The following is a 17,513-nucleotide window of genomic DNA, read 5'->3' as shown; positions in this document are numbered from 1 at the left end:
ACTTCTGCACATCAGTTTCTCGCCTGTCACCGCTTGTCTTATTGCTCAGCACCACCAAGAAGAGCCTGGATCCATCCTCTTAACACCTTCCCTTCAAATACTTGCATACATTGATGAGGTCCCCTCTCAGTCCTCTCTTCTCAAGGCTGAACAAGCCCAGTTCCTTCAGCCTTTCCTCACAAGAGAGATACTCCAATTTCCCTTATCGCCTTTGTAGTCCTCCTCTGGACCTGTTCCAGGAGCTCCATGTCTCGCTTGTTCTGAGGAGCCCAGAACTGGACACAGCACTCCAGGTGAAGCCTCACCAGGGCTGAGTAGAGGGGCAGGATCAGCTCCCTTGACCTGCTGGCAATGCTCTTCCTAATGCACCTCAGGATACCATTCGCCTTCCTGGCCATAAGGCCTCACAGCTGACTCATGGACAGCTCGCTGTCCACCAGGACCCCTAGGTCCTTCTCCACAGAGCTGCTTCCCAGATCAACCCCAGCCTGTGCTGGTGCAGGGGGTTATTCTTCCCCGGGTGCAGGACCTGCACTTGCCCTTGTTGAATTTCAGACAGTTCTTTTCTGCCCATCTCTCCAACCTGTCGAGGTCCTTCTGAAGGGCAGCACAACCCTCTGGGGTATTGGTCACTCCTCCCAGCTTTGTGTCATCAGGGAACTTGCTGAGGAGGCATCTGTCCCCTCATCCAAGTCATGGGTGAACAAGTTAAACAATACTGGGCCCAGTATTGAAGCTTGGGGGACACCACTAGTGACAGGCCTCCAACTAGACCCTGTGCCACTGATTATGATCCCCTGGGATCTGCTGTCCACCTCACTGTCCACTCATCCAGTTCAAACTTCCTGAGTTTGCCTATGAGGATGTTGTGAGAGACAGTGTCCAAGTGCTGAAGTTGAGATAGACAATACCCACTGCTCTCCCCTCATCCATCTAGGTAGAGAGTGCTTCATCGCAGAAAGCAAACAGGTTGGTCAAGCATAACTTTAGTGAGCCCATGCTGACTACTGATCACCTTCTTGTCCTCCATGTAGATACAGATGGCCTCCAGAATGAGGTACTCAATCACCTTTCCAGGGATTGAGGTGAGGTTGACTCACCAGGATATTTCACCGGGAATTTTACAGGCAGGAAAGGGACACTGATGTACTCTTGGAGATGATGGCTGTTCTTCACAGAGTAACAGTAAAGAACAGTAAAGCTTAGGCAGGTAGGGAAATTAATTTTCAAATGAGAAATTTCTCAGTAAGTATTTACCTCTGATAGCTACTGAATGGTAGTTTTAAGAACTATATTGTAAATAATTGCTCATAAGGAAGATGTTTTAAGAGTATAATTAAGATTTACCAGTAAAATCTAATAAAGTGGCTGAGAGCACTCCTTCTAGACAATAATAATGAGTTTATTGCGTAACGAAAGTTCTCTCTCTATGCATAGAGTATGCGGAGTTTTCTCCGAAAGCAGACCTGAGACTGGGATCAAAACAGAAGCAGCTTCTGGGACAACCTGTTGACTGTTTCAGCAGGCATGTACAGTGACAAGCCCAAAGTATTCCCGAGAGGACTGCCGGACTCCTACCGGAATGGTGGCGCGTCAGCGCCACCCGCGGCCGGGGCGGGTGCAGGGGGCGGGGCGGGGGCCGGAAGCGGCGCGGCCGCAGGGTCAAAGCACCGCCCCGGATCCCCCAATCTCGGAGATTCTTTGATCTTGTGGGCTGTTCACCACTCGCGCTGCGGATTTCGCCGGCAATGGATGCGCAGGCGCGCGCCAAGCGCTACGAGAAGCTCGACTTCCTGGGGGAGGGGCAGGTGAGTAGCCCGTGTGGCCGCCCGGCCTCGACGGGAGCCGGGCACGGGCGGGCCTGCGGAGTGCGTGGGGGCCTCCCCTCACAAGGCCTGTCAGCCCTGCTCACGGCAGCATCTCTCTCCCCCGCTCTCTCTCTCCCTCTCGCTAGTTCGCCACTGTCTATAAGGCCAGGGACAAGACCAATAACCGAATCGTGGCTATTAAGAAGGTGAGTGTCAGTGTCACCAAGGGTCTGGTTCCTCTTGATCTGCGTAACGACTTTTTTTTTTTTTTTAACCGCCTTAATGGGTAGTGGGATAATATGCATTTTTGTTTCCAGAGTATTTGGTTTAAATGATCTAGTTCACGTGTCTGTAATGCCCACCCCACCCTAGAAGAGAGAGTGACTTTGCTATGTTTTTGAAACGTATGACCTGTAACTGGAATTTCTGGTTATTTGTTAGGTATATTCAAAAAAAACCCCCAAACACCAAGCAATGCACACACATTTCCAAACTGTAGACTTTACTAGACCTCGATAGTGACTTTTTAAAATTTATTTTAAATCTTTCCTCATGCTGTGCCTAATTTCCTTCAGTCCATAGTGTTCTGATTAAGTTCCTTAGAACTTAGAGAATCATATAATATGCTGAGTTGGAAGGGACCCTGCGGAGGACCATCCCCAGGAGTCACACCATGTGCCTGAGAGCATTGTCCAAACACTTCTTGTACTCTGTCAGGCTTGATGCTGTGACCACTTCCCTGGGGAACCTGTTCCAGTGCCCAACCACCCTCTGGGTGAAGAACCTTTTCCTGATATCTAACCTAAACCTCCCATGACTCCATTTCATGCTGTTTCCTTGAGTTCTGTCACTGGTCAAGAGAGTGAAGAGATCAGTATTTGCCCCTCCACTGCCCCTCATGAGGATGTTGAAGACCCCAATGAGGTTTCCCCTCAGTCTCCTCTTCTCCAGGCTGAACAGACCAAGCGACCTCAGCTGCTCCTCATACAGCTTCCCCTCAAGGCCCTTCACCATCTTCATTGCCCTCCCTTGGATGCTCTCTAACAACTTAATATCTTTCTTATATCGTGGTACCCAAAACTGCCACAATATTCAAGGTGAGGCCACCCCAGTGCAGAGCAGAGCAGGACAATCCCCTCCCTCAAGCGGCTGGCGATGCTTTGTCTGATGCCTCCCAGGACATGGTTGGCCCTCCTGGCTGCCAGGGCACTGCTGACTCATATTCAACTTGTCGTCAACCAGGACCCCCAGGTTCATTTCCACGGCAATGCTTTCCAGCATCTCATTCCCCAGTCTGCACATACATCTGGGGTTGCCCCATCCCAGGTGCAGAATCCAACACTTGACCTTGTTCAGCTTCATACAGTTGATTGCCTATCTCTCTAATTTGTCGAGGTCTCTCTGCGGGGCCTGCCTGCCCTTGAGGGAGTCAACAGCTCCTCTCAATTTAGTGTCACCAGTAAACTTAGTATTCCTTATGTTCTGTGTCCAAGTTGTTATGAAGATGTTGAAGAGAAATGGACCGAGGATGGAGCCCTCTGGAACCCCACTAGTGAATGGATGTTACGCCATTCACTATTACCCTCTGAGCCCAACCTGTGAGCCAGATGTTCAACCATCCTGTAACATGGTTATCCAACTGTATACTGGACACTTTGTCCAAAATACTGTGGGAGACAATATCAAAAGCTTTGCTGAAATCCAAAAAGATTACATCAACTGGCTTTCCTAGATCAACTAGATGGGTTACCTTGTCATAGAAGGAAATCAGGTTTAACAAGCAGGACTTTCCTCTCATGAAGCCATGCTGGTTGTGACCAGTAACTGCATTATCTTTCAGGTGTTTTTCAGTACTTCCCAGAATAATGTTTTCCATAACTTTACCAGGCACTGAAAAGAGACTGACAGGCCTGTAGTTTCCAGGGCCCTTTTTGCCCTTCTTGAAAACTGGGAAATTGTTTGCCAGCTTCCAGTCAGCTGGGACCTCTTTGTAATTCCCAAGACAGCTCAAAAATAATTGAGGGAGGTTGTGCAATGACATCAACCAGCTCTCTGAGAAATACTTCTGTTTCAATGCCTTAATGACAATGGAAGAAAAATAACCAAGTAATTAGCATTAAGTGTCAGAATACCATTTATAAAGAGGTTATAATGAAATAAAGCACTTACTATTGGGACTTAAAAACTACTTGGACATTTTTATACTAGAAGGTGGCCTTGGGGCAAATCAAGTGTATGTTCTCAATTAATATCCACCCCACTTAGATTTGGTAAAGCAAGGGATAGTTATTTTCAGCTAGCACTCAGACATCCTAACAAACCTCTAGACTATTTTGCAAAAGGTCTTGTATAAGCAGTTTCTAGCTCTGAAGAGCTCACATTCTGAATAGACTGAATAGTCTTAGATGAGACAAGAGTCTCATCGGAGTTAAGAGTAAAGTAGGAATAAAGAAAAATTAAAGAAAAATTAAAGGAATATATCTGAAATCTTGATTAGATCCAGGACTTGGACACCAGCTGTTTTGTTAGCTTTTAAGATTTCTTTACTGTGCTGTTTCTACCCTGTAAACTATGAGAAAGACACAATTTCTATCGGAGCAGAAGACAAACACAAGTGAGCAAGGTTGATTTCATTTAGTGGAATTACATACCCTATTTTAAATTTTAGGAACTTCACAGCTTCCATAAAGTGTGGTTAACAAAAAGTGGCTAAGGTGTCTCCTAGGCAATCATTACTCCTGCTAATGCCAGTTACATGATATTCAATGCTAGTTATAAATGAAATCAATACTGTAAGCACAAGTTGTTTCCTGCCTTAAACTGTGGCATTGCCAATAAATAGTCTAGACTGGTGTCATGGTTTGAGAGCTTCAAAAATCCAATTCTCTAGTCCAAACCCCCTCCCACATCTCAACCCAGTGTGAGATGGATTTTCCAGACACCACACAAGACTCAAAATGGGGGAAAGGGAATATATATTACAATGACTGTACAAAATAAATACTACAATACATTATATACAATCTTAGCTATCTCCACCATGACATAAAAGTATTTACAATGGATCAAATCTCTTTTCCCCTCCAAATAAAAGTCCAGGAGGGAAGAAGGAAAGATCCTTTCCACTTTCAGAGCAGCATTCTCTTCAGAGTAGCAGTCTATCTCTCTCTCTTCCATGCAGCAGCTGTAGCTGGATCTCTGCCAGTACACACGAGGGGGTATCCAAGCCCTCTCGGCCACTTGTCTCCAAGCGAGGGTCTTCTCTTACGTAGGCTGTGTTCACCGGGACAAGGGTCACTTCACTATGTCATATCACGAAGCTCAGGGGTCTTTGTGATGGTCCCTATCTTCAGGGGATTCAAGTTCCCCTACAGAGCTTCTGTGCTCTGTCTCAAGGCAGCGGGAGGGGGCCAAGGTCACCCTCTCCGCATTCCTTCTCAGAACTTTTCAGCTCCTTTCTGCAGTGCTGTAGCACTTCAAGGCTCTTTCAAGTAAGAGTCCATCATCCTCCTCTCTCTCGGAGGTCTCAGAGGGGTTTGGGGTTTTGTTTCAGTTCTTACTCAAACACTCTCTCTCTCTGTAGAGCCTAGTCTTGCTCTCTCTGCTGCTGGCTCTCCTTCTCTTGGACAACTCTGTGTCTCTCTTGCTCAGCTGCATGTTTTGTTTCTGCTGCTTCTCCCTTATCTCTTCTGGCTCTCTGCCACTGTTCTCTGGATGCTACTCCTGCTGCTGCTCCTGTTGCTTCTTACAGTAGAGAAACTCCTTCAGCTGTCAGCCACAGGTACTTAGCCCAGCCTTATGCTGTTCCAAGTCCCTGTAGTCCCCCAACCAGGGGCTGGGGGGCCAGAGCCCCCCAGGGGGACTCCTGCCCTTTCTCCTTGTGGCCTTACAACATGGCTACTTCTTCAACAACTACAACTACCTTCTCTTCCGTTCTGCTTGTGATATGTTTATATTTTGCAAAAGCGCTCATTGGGTAAAACTTCAATGGTCACCACCCCCTGGGGTTTTACCATTTTATAACTTCAGGGGGAAAACTCTTTTCCCACCACCACAACTGGAAAAATACACTGTCCTACAATATGATCTGAAAAATCACTTCATACATATGTACTGGTGTCCCAAGCATAGCAGAACTAATTATTTGGAAACTTATACTGAATGTTCTTAAAGATGGTGGCCAAAAAAGTCTGAAGGTGCTCTGAAAAAGTCTTCTATAAAAAGATACATAACATCTACACTAATCCCCTAGATTCAGATCTGCCTTGTCTAACCAGCAATGAGGGAGCCCTGGCCTTAAGGGAACAACTCTGTTCATTGCATGCCTCCCTAACAGCGTAAAGTGACAGAAATACACTTTTCAAACTGCCAACTGGTATATCTTCCTCATTACAGAAATCAATATTGTGAACTAGAACATTCTGCAAGATTTTCCTTTGAAGTCCATTTCTCACCATCAGGGAGTAGTGAAAATGAAAGTATAATGGAAAAGGATATTTAGACGAGCATCATGGTTTAAATCACCACAGAATTTCACGTTAAAAAAGCATCATGACGGTTTAAATGAAATTGAAGAAGACACTGGATGAAGTAAGGCTGAAAATCTTTCAAACCCAGGGAATAGGATATGCTATATTAAGACTTAACCTTCAAGCTTTAGGTGATTGAATTCCGAATGTCAAATACGGCTGTCTAAAGGCCATGACTCATACACCTTTTAATTGTCTACCTTTGCTCTACACTGGGAACAGAGATGATCAGTTAGCATTATCCATGCCTTTCAGAGTTCTCTAAAACACTGGGATTATGTTTTCGGAAATTCATGTAACATTTCATTTCAAACCTGGCTTACTGGCTTTAAAACACATTTATTTGATATTAACAGTAGGTTAATGCACATTTGGACATAACTCAAGTGTACTATACCTGAGTAACTGTAACCCTAGTGCAAGGATTAAATGTGAATAAGCCTTGAAGAAGATTGAGCAGATCATCACCAGCCGCATTGAAGATATGTTGAAGTGGCATTCCAGGGAAAGATTTAAATGTGACATAGTCTGGAAGACTTGTCATCCCCTACAAAGAACAAAAATGGAATATATGTTTTTTACTTAAGAGTTCAGTTTTTCACAGAAAGCAAACTTCATATGGCTGTCTTTCAGCAGAAGCAAATCATCTTTCAAAACACCTTGCTAATACTTGGTCACTGAAATAACAAATGTAGGAGTAGTGGGTCATACCGACTTTTTTTTTTCAGTAACTGTTCCAGTAGTTTTACACTTTCCCTCTCCAAATGATCTGTCCTTCCTTTGCTTTAGCGGTGACCAGGCCAAAAGGAAAAACTGTTAACAAAGAAAGGAAGTAAAAAAGAACTTTAGAGTGGATGCAGACAAATGAAATAAAGGTTCTTTTTGTGATCTGACATGGTGGGAAGGAAAATATTCACAAAAGAGCAAGTGTTTCTCCACATTAATAAAATTAACTTCATTTTGAGCTACTTTTGAAATGCACAACTGAAAATTTATATGGGCTGTTGGAGGAGGGAAGGAAAATGTACACCAAGCAGTTAAACAAAAGATGAACTGCGTACTTTTTTTCTCCTGTAGGTATGAAATCAATACCATTGTATTCAAATTCTAGCATAAAAATGATCTTGTAACAATTATCCAAATGTAATACTTTAGTAGTATTTTGTCATCACACTTCAGCAAGTTTGTCCATGCAAAATAAAATATTAACAATAAAGTGAAAAATCTACTCAATCAGTTACAATCTTGATAGTAGAGTTTTCAATTATTGAAATGCATGGGCTTGCAAATTAACTTAGGGATGCATCATCTCTATTGTGCTAGCCAATCTCCTATTCACTCCTTTCCCCACCCATATCTTAACTCTTCCTCTCCAAAGAAAGCAGAAATGTCACTGCAAAAACCTTTATGTGTTTTCATTCAGAATCCCAGAGCAACAGCAGAATTGTGTGGGGTTAACAGTGCCTCATCCGGTATTTCTCCATATGGCTACAGCTCCATTTCATGATCATGTACCATAGCATTCCAGTACAATTCACACAAAAGAAAAGCAGCATGGAGAGGGAGTAGAGGTTAACAAGTAAAGTGAGTGCTTCCATAGCTCAACAACAATTCCTGATCGGGGAATTCAGAACTCCTGGTGTGAGTTGCTCATCAGAAGTTATGCCCCACTTCCTGTCAGTCTGCCTAATATCCATAGTTAGGTAGGTCATTGTGTGTCCTGACAGTGAGTTTTGCCTAGTATTACTGAATTTATTGTCACTTCATACTAATTTGTATTTGTTACCGTACCGTTGCTGAGACAAATTGTTCATCCCTAAAGCTTTTGGTCTGGTGTTTCTTACTGTATTCCAAACTATAACTTACCTTGGCCAACTTAGATCCCTATAAATGGTTCCTACTTCTGAAAGTGATGAAAGCCTTACAGGTTAAACACAATTCATTAAACAAGCATCCCAAAAACATTAAGCAACAATAATTACACACCAGTAACCATAGGAAACTGTGCGCACACACAGAAAGGAAACCATAAAGTGTTGTTAATCTTGCTATTGATCAGAGGCTTGTCAAGAGAAACAACAAATCTCAGCTGCTCTGTGAGATGAGGCAACTGCCTTCTGAAAATCTACTCAAGTATTCTGGTATAACCTTTCATTTATTTTCAGAAGTTAAAATAGAGAGTATCAAGTAAAACTAATGTCAGTCCGTTAAACAAAAGGACTCACAGGCCACTGTTCTTCTGTTGGAGCGCCCAGTGTTTCAAATATCCTTGTCAGCTGGTCAAGATCAGAGTCTCCAGGCAAAAAAGGAACCTAGAAGGTAACAGCATTTGATTTAATTAAGTTCTGAACTTCAGTTTTAGAGTGGAGCTGTGAGTGATCATTCATCATTGCAGGGCAAAACACCTCTGTATACCATCTCCCCACAAAGAGCTACATTGAATATTGAGGCATTCTACTGATGTCTGAATAGATTCTGAAAGTTTCTTGAACCTGGGCTTCATAATGTTGACTTGACAACAGGGAACTAAACATAAAATTACACAACCACATTAATGTAAAATAACTAAACACGGGAAAGATTTTGCATCTTAGTTGTCAAAGTCAGTTGGTCATGGTGATCCTTCCATCATATGTTCCCTGAAGTTAGCTTTTATATATATATTCAGTACATTTAAAGTGAATTGTAACTGGATTAGAGAAGATAAACTGAGGAAATGAGATTTAAGCATGAGGGAGAGTAGACACCCACTAGAATAGAAAACTGTCTTATCAGTATCACATATTATTTAAACTAAGCAGAAGACTGAAAAGGGGATATCTGCCCAGTTCAACTTGTACCTTGCACACCCAACACACAATGGAAGTAAAAAGAAACTTTGTGATCACATTTCTAGAAGGCTGTGTGAAACTGTAACACTAAGAGGACTGGAAGAGTTACCTACTTGGCATCTCCCAAGGCAAGACTGTGACAGTTTGTTGCAACTTTTTTACCCAACCGTTTTGAAATACTTCCAATGCTTGTGGATGCTTATGAAACCTCAGTCTATTGCAAAACTTCACTTTCATTACAGTTAACAAGGTTTTGGAAACTTTCTTCTACCCTAACTGTCTTTACCTGCTAATGTTAGCAGGAGAGAAGCAGCCCATATAAAAAACTGTAGTGCACTAAAGAGGAAATACAAAATGCTTACATTTGAAGACTTATCCTGAGGAGCAATTCAGCTAAAATACAACCAACAGCCCACATATCAACACCAACACCATACATTCTAGCTCCAAACAATAGTTCTGGGGCTCGGTACCATCTGAAAAGAAAACACATTTTGGGAAAATCACCTGGCTTTGCTCATGTCAAATGCTGTATATTGTAGCAATGCAAATACTAAAAAGAGGATGCTGCTTCTGCCTATATACTTTTCAGACACTGAAGAGCTGTAGTCTACCCTACAAGTCTTTTGTTTAAGAAAGACTGAAAAAAATTGTGCATTTCTCACCATAGGGTCACATGCAACCACAAATTAACTGCAGTTTCAATTGAGCTGATTACAAGCAATGGAACTGCAGGCATGCCAAGGAAGAAAGTTTTTAACTTGCAGGTTTGCAGGTTATAAAGCAAAATTTTCTTAAAATTTTATGTTGAAGGAATGACAGCAAGACAGAACTCCTTCCAGCTTCCAAAAATCTCCATATCAACAAACCTAAGTATTGAGGCTGGCTTTATGCAAAATGAGCTTTGTTGTTTAAAACAGCTACTTAACACTGCCTAGGAACAATTAAGTTTAATGCAATGACCTGATACACCCTGTTCTCAAACTACTGTGGAATTTCTGCCTTTTGAACAAAGATGTTAAAACAAACCAGCTTTGCATGAATACTTTTAGCATTACAACAGTCAGAAGGAAACACCTTGCATGTTTTGCAGCCCTGCTTTTTAAAGCATACTTTAAATAAGCATGCTATAAAAACCATTAATAAATATTTTAATTGGTTCAAGTGTTTGTCTCATAATAGGTAATGTGACTAGCTACAAAATTGGTTCTAGGTCTTGTGATTAACAGAAAGTAGCAGTTGTCTTGCTCCCAAAACCAGGCTTACAGGAAGATACATATTATTTCCATATATTTCAAAAGAGTATCATACCAAAGAACAACTCCCAGGGATGCATATTGTAGCAGTTCTTATGGAGATTTTGTTAAACAATGTTTCCCTGCATGTTCTTTATGAGGCTCTTGCCACATAACATGAACTAGATGTTACTCTTTGAATATGTTGATATGACATGAGAGAGGTGCCAAGAGACACCTAAAAAACAACTAAATAATCTCTGTCTAAGAAACAAAAGAGAATGTCTTACCTTGTTACTACCTGGTGTGTATAAACTTTATTTGGGCTTCCAAAAGATTTTGCCAAGCCAAAGTCAGCTAATTTTAAAACCCCATTTTCATCTAACAGCAAGTTATTTGGTTTAAGATCCTGTCAGTAGAGAAAGCAAATAATGAATTTTGTCAGTATTGATAAAAGCAGACATATGATGAATCTCCTGGCAGATGTATCATAAGAGTATTCTAAAATGAAAGCTTTTGATTCTATGTGGTCTACGTTGTTAGAAAAAAATTATAAAACACCGGAAATTGAGTATTTAGTCATAGAGGAAAATCATAGTGAGACACACCAATTTGAATATTAACACATTTAAGCTGCAGACTATAAAAAAGCCACTTCATAGGTTTTAGCTTTGCTGCAGGAACAACAGTTCTGTTAACCACATAGATGCCAACTGAATAATAAAAAGACCTTGCAAATGTTTCAAATAACTGCAGAAATTCTGGAAGTCATACAGTTTAATACAGTAGCAGTGTGTTGTTGGGTTGACCCCTGGCCAGTAGAGAAGCATCCACATAACCATTTGCTCATTCCATTCTCATGCCAGAAGTAAAGGCAAAAGAAGACCAAAAGCAAGAACAGTCTAGGAACACTATAAAGGCAGTTTAACAGGTGAAGGAAAGAGGAAAAAAACAAAAGCAAGCAATGCAATGGAAATCATTCACCATCTCCCACAAGCAGACAGATACACAAAACAGTCTCCAAGAGAGAGGCAACTTGGAAGGCAAAATCCCCCCTTCTTCTCTAACCCAGGTTTTTACTAATGATCATGGCATTATATGGCATGCAATATCCCTAGGGACAACTTGAGTCAGCTGCCCCAGCTGTGTCCCCTCTCCACTTCTTGCCCACCCCCAGACTACACATCGGGGCAAGGGCAGGGTGGAAAAAAGAGAAAGCCTCAACAGTTCACCTGCTGTGAAAAAAGTTCAATCCATCCCAGCAAGACCCAGTACACAGTGATAATTAAAGTCACATCTAACCGGAGAACCTTTTAAATAAGTATCTAAATGAAAACTGCATCAGTAATTCTTAACATTCCTGGTACTTCTATTGTCTCTCCAAAACAGCTAATATGAAAGCGTATGGAGTGAGAGTGTCTGAAATCCAAAACTACTTTCATCAGACTTTAGACTCAAACTTTATCCCATGTGAGTTTTGTTACAGCATAAAGGCTGTCAGTTTAGTACATGCTTACCCTGTGCAAAATCCAGTGATGATGCAGATATTCTAATCCTTGAAGTGTCATCAGCATATATGCCTTGATGTGAGACTGTGTCAACACAATACTCGTATCCTTTATAATAACCTGTAAAGTTTTAAAGTGACAGTAAAGTTCAACACACAAGATAAACTTATTACCGTTCTTTCAGCTCAAAACTTATTGCAGGCTCAAAGAAAAATTTCAAACAGCAGTCACAAATTCTCTACCATTCTCACTCTTTTACCACAAATATAGGTCTATTCTGGAGATCAGAAATTGAAATCCAGAGCCCAGATAGCCTACAGGAACTCTTCCCAGGTCAGCTGGGACCTCTCTGTAATTCCCAAGACAGTTAAAAAATAATTGAGGGAGATTGTGAAATGACATCAGCCAGCTCTCTGAGGATTCCGGGATGAATCCCATCAGGCCCCATACATTTGTAGGCATCCAGCTGGAGTGGCAGATCCCACGCAAGTTCAGAGACAACTTGGAGTTGATCATTCTCACAGTCATGGGGCTCCAGCTCAGGGCACTGAAACCCCCTTGGTCCATCATCCGTGTTGAAGACAGAGGCACAGAAAGCATTAAACACCTCTGCCTTGTCCCTGTCCCTGTTTGTGAGGTGGCCATCCTCATCCTGTAATGGGCTGGTAATATTTCTATACTGCCAGTTATCATTAATGTATTTGAAAGAACTCTTTTTATTGTCCCCCACATTTCTGGCAGCTTCAACTCCAGCTGAGCTTTGGCAGCACCAATTTTCTCCCCACAGCGGCAAGCAGCATCTCTGAATTCTTCCCATGTCACTTGACTTTGCTTCCACTGGGCATATGCACCTTTCCTTTTTGCCTTATTTCCAAGAGAAGATTCCGACTCAGCCAAACCAACCTTCTGCCTTGCCTGCTTGATTTCTGACATTTGGGAATTGCTGCTCCTGTGCCCTACAGGGGTGAAGTTTAAAAAGTGACCAGCACTGATGGACTTCAGCACCGGCAAAAACATTTTCTCAGGAGACTTTCCTAATTCCATGAGTAGCCTGAAGTCCACTCTCCTTCATGTCCAGAGTTGAGGTTTTGCTGGCACTTTTGTTCCTGTCAACAGAGATTTTAAACTCAATCCCTTTGTGGTTGCTGTGGCCAAGATGGCCACCAATCTCCAGTTTGCTCACAAGATCCACTCTGTGAACAAACAGCAGATCAAGGAGGGCATCTTTCTGAGTCAGCTCCCTTAGGACTTGTTCCATAAAGTCATCATCCAGTTTTTTTAGGAATTTTCTGGCCCAGGTTGTACCAGGTGTGTGATGCTCTCAGTTAATTTCTGGCAAGTTGAAGTCCCCCATAAGGACCGGGGCAGTTGACTTGGAATTGTACTTAGTTCCTCCAAGAATAATTCATCAGTGTCATCATCCTGGTCGGGAGGTCTGTAGCAGATTCCCACAATGACATCCACATTATATGTTGGCCCCTTGATTCTTACCCAGAGACTCTCAAGTGTGCCACTGCCCACTGTGAGCTCCATACATTCTAACACTTCTATTACATACAGTGCCACCTCTCTGCCTCTTCTGCCCTGCCTATTCCTCCTGAAGAGCCTGTAACCATCCAGCAGGGCATTCCAGTCTCAGAATTCATCCCACCAGGTTTCACTTATGCGAGTGATGTCAAATCTTTGGGACTGGCATGAATCTTCAAAGTCCTCTTGTTTGTTCCTCATGCTGCATACATTAGTGTAGAAACATTTGAGGTGTGGTACTTTGTGGCCAACACCTTGTGAAGTATATTGAGGGATGCCCTTAGTGCTCGTTTCTTCAAGTTTTGGCACACCATCCCATGGCTCATCACTGGTCTGTGAGGCTGGTCTTGTCCATTTCCCACTTCCAAACTTGTTTAAAGTTCTATTAGTGAGCCTCACTAACTCCTGTGTTAGAACTCTCTGTCCCCTCTGAGATAGGTGCACCCCATCAGGTATCAGTAGACGAGGTGTTGAGTAGATCATCCCATACTCAAAGAACCAAAAATTTTTGTGACTACACCAACCTCAGAGTCATGCATTGACTTGATGAATCTGCCTATTCCTATCAATATTGTTCCTTGTTACCAAAAGGATCAAGAAAATCGCTACCTCTGCTCTTGATCCTGCAACCAATCATTCCAGGGCGCTGAAGTCTCTTTTGATTGCCCTCGGACTTCCCTTTTTTATTTCATTGCTGACAGTTTGAACAGCCAATAATGGATAGTAATCAGAAAGCCTAACTAGACTTGAGAGATTTCCAGTAATGTCTCTTACCCATATGGTAGTTTTCTGATAAAATATGAAAGTGATCTTGGATCTGCAACATACTTGTTTGGATACAAATGATGAAAATGTTTATGTTGTCATAAAATGTTTCACTTGTTACTATCTGAAGGGATTGCAGGAAGTTTTTGTATTAAAAATGAGTGTTCAACTATGCTTTGTGAAGGACAAAAATGCACATTACAGCACTTTTTTTAAAGACCCTACTTTACTCAGCAAGTTGAATTGTAGCAATAGTAAGTAATTTTGTTTAATGCGCATTGTGATACTTCTGTTGTATGGTTGCTACTGGTAGCAGCTGTTGTGAAAAGCATTCTTGGTTTTATGAGAATATTTTCTTAACTTTTGTCATCTGGAAATATCCATGGTGGGATTCTGGACTTGAAATTTCAGGGCAGTAGATGATTGAGGCAGAAGGACTGCCCAGTTTACAGCCCAAGCTTACAGACTATGCTAATTTTAGTAGAATCATTCTAAGCTCTCATTTCTCCCTGAGAAGAAACTCATTAGCGATATAATAAAGCTTTCTGGCTACAAAGCATTTTATGCTGTCAGTTTGCATTATGTCTGCTTTCAGTACCATCATGGCTATTTTTAAGCTTTTGTAAAAACTAATGCTGTAAGAACAGTTATTTTTTTAAGGAAAAAAACCCACAAAACAATTAAAAGCAACCTAGCTGGTAAAAGTGCTTCATTATACTGAAACTCATTCTGTCTTACAAGAGTAATACTAAAGAATGTGTTCCCCACTGTTGGGGCAGATGTCTTAATCTTATATAATATGAAACATTTATTTTCAGATTAAACTGGGGCATAGATCAGAAGCTAAAGATAGTGAGTTTTAAAACAAATTCTTGCTGTAGAAGTTGTGCTTTGTTTGCTTTGTTTTTGTAAATTGATACATTAATTTCACATACCATACCTTGGCTGGGAAAAATGAGCTCAGTGACCAGTGTAAGGCTTAGCAGAGGATTGCTTTGCAAACTGCAGGGACAGACAAAAGATACCTGCATGCATGGTATATATCTAAATATGAGTATATAACTGCTTAGCTTCTCAATTTTAGTGGAATATAGACATGAATCTAGCATAGAATAATAACAACAGCACCAGCACTTTTAGAATACCTCTTTGTATTAATGCATCTCTTAAATTTTTAAGATGGGTGAGAGTATTTGCGTCTGTTTTCTTTGTTCTATTAAACCCAAGATCTTAAAACTTTTGTCTCTGTGTGGGTTTGTTTGATGTTCAGCACTGTAGAGTGTATGCTCTGATCAACCATTTGCCTCTAGGCGTGGATATTACAAATCAAAACTCACTAATCTTGGTCTTCTTTTATAGTTTGTGTGGTGTAGTAGAATTTTGTTTCTGTGCAGGCTGCTGTCCCTCCGGGATCCTGCATCAGGTCACCAGCTTTTCAGTGAACAATCTTTGCTATCAACTCTCCAGTTCCATTCCATGGAAAAAAAACTTCTAAACTCATCACAGAGTCTCACAGTTGAGCTGGTTGCCCAAGAGTCGTGATCCACCTGGCCTTCAGTGGGCTAATGGCCCTTAGGGACAGTTATTGCTTTGGTCTGTATAGTGTCTAGTTGTAGTTGAAAGATGTTATCGAAAATAATGATTATATCTGCTTTCCCTGTGTTATAACATGGCATGCTTCTTTTTTTTTTTTTTGTCATCTATGGCTTTGCCCACCCAAAAGCAACCATTGTCAACTTGATTCCAAAATAGGTAATTAAAATAGGCAAAGCAGGAGTGTAAAGGAATCCATGTAACTTTGCCCAAAACTTTCAATGCCAGAAATTAGCATTGAATTTTATCCTAGGTTTTAGGAGAACACTGGTTTTGAGCTCATGTGCAGCTAAATCTTCCTGTATGACAGACCTGTCGGATTTCATACAAGCCACACATATCAGCACTTTTCAAGGAGAAATTTGTACCCTGCAGGAATCATGGTTTGATGCAGTGCAATCAGTGTGACTGCCAAAGTGCACCATTTGCCCCCATCGTCCCCTGATTTTTCCTCTGTAAAATCTGGCTATGAAAAGATTCAAGCAAGGGCGAGCAGGTTTTGGTCAATTACCTTTTATGCCTTATTTATGCAACAGATGCCTTGTGTTATTAAACAGTGCTGTGTCAAAAAGAAGTTTATTCATGAGCTTTGTCAGTATGCCTTCCTCTGAAAGTGAGATAGGTTGAAGAACTGATATTTGCAAGATAAAACTTCTTTAAAATAAAAGCAAGCCTTCCAGTACCATGTAAAAGGTGATCTTTTTTTTTCCCTAGGCTTTTGCTAGAACTTTCCCTTTTTGCCAAAAAGGAAATTTGTTGCTTCATAATCTAAACTGGATTACTGTGGTGTAAAATGTATGTGCTGTGGAAGAAAATGTATGCCCACTTTTATTCTGCAGCAATTTACTTACTTATGGCAATGTACTTGTTATTTAACAAATTGTTGAGTGGTGAGAATGTAATTTGTAGTAGTAAATAGTCAGTGAGTAACAGAACGAGAGGTTTATTTGAAGCTTAATCCAAAGTTTTTCATTTTGTTCTTTCATCTTTTTTCTTCCCATCAATGTAGGAATCAACAGGACAGCCCTCAGGGAAATAAAGTTGTTACAGGAGTTAAGCTATCCAAATATTATTGGTGTAAGTAAAATGAATGCTCCTTCTAGAATCAGTCCTCAAATATTTTTGGTACAGGTTCAGACTGAAAATCAGAAGTAGTTGGGTCATGGAGCTGTTACTTAATGTTATTTAAGGTTTTTTCCCAGCCCAAGGTAGGCAGTACCACAATTATAATGGCAAAATGCCAATTTCAATAACAAAGGCAAAGTAGTTTTTTTTAATCCTTTCACTTTTCAGCCTGGGGCTGTGTGGATATTAATGGTGGGAAGAATTGTGGAAATTTAGATTACCTGATTTTGCATCTCTCTGATAGAATTGCGAATGAATGCAGTGCTGAATTTACCTGATCGTTTGCTTCATATGGAACTGGAGACAGTCAAAAAGCAGGCTTTCATAAGAATCATAGAATCATAGAATCAGCTGGGTTGGAAGGGACCTCCGAGATCATCAAGTCCAACCCTCGATCCACTACCGCTGCGGTTATTAGACCATGGCACTAAGTGCCACATCCAGTCTCTTTTTAAAAATCTCCAGGGACGGAGAATCCACTACTTCCCTGGGCAACCCATTCCAATGTCTGATCACCCTCTCTGTAAAGAAATTCTTTCTAATATCTAACCTAAACCTCCCCTGGCACAACTTGAGACCATGCCCTCTTATC

The 17,513-nt window shown here is 41.4% G+C and overlaps 3 long non-coding RNA genes across 3 annotated transcripts; 1 reads left to right on the top strand and 2 right to left on the bottom strand.

Moving 5' to 3' along the window:
• The first annotated feature begins 1,714 nt into the window (after positions 1 to 1,714).
• Positions 1,715 to 15,682, top strand: LOC116780001. The gene is made up of 4 exons (XR_004354274.1): positions 1,715 to 1,808; positions 1,955 to 2,014; positions 15,022 to 15,055; positions 15,563 to 15,682. It is a non-coding gene; the product is annotated as an uncharacterized LOC116780001 (long non-coding RNA).
• LOC116780011 lies at positions 3,865 to 8,635 on the bottom strand. Its single transcript, XR_004354284.1, has 3 exons — positions 8,563 to 8,635; positions 6,735 to 6,884; positions 3,865 to 3,885 (listed from the first exon to the last, which is right to left on the bottom strand). It is a non-coding gene; the product is annotated as an uncharacterized LOC116780011 (long non-coding RNA).
• LOC116780003 lies at positions 9,543 to 12,019 on the bottom strand. The gene is made up of 3 exons (XR_004354276.1): positions 11,921 to 12,019; positions 10,694 to 10,812; positions 9,543 to 9,644 (listed from the first exon to the last, which is right to left on the bottom strand). It is a non-coding gene; the product is annotated as an uncharacterized LOC116780003 (long non-coding RNA).
• Positions 15,683 to 17,513: the final 1,831 nt, after the last annotated feature.

This window comes from Chiroxiphia lanceolata, chromosome W (genome assembly GCF_009829145.1).
Source record: "Chiroxiphia lanceolata isolate bChiLan1 chromosome W, bChiLan1.pri, whole genome shotgun sequence".
Lineage (NCBI taxonomy): Eukaryota > Metazoa > Chordata > Aves > Passeriformes > Pipridae > Chiroxiphia > Chiroxiphia lanceolata.
The sequence above is the reverse complement of the archived record's forward strand: the minus strand, read 5'-3'. Positions and strand labels throughout refer to the sequence as shown.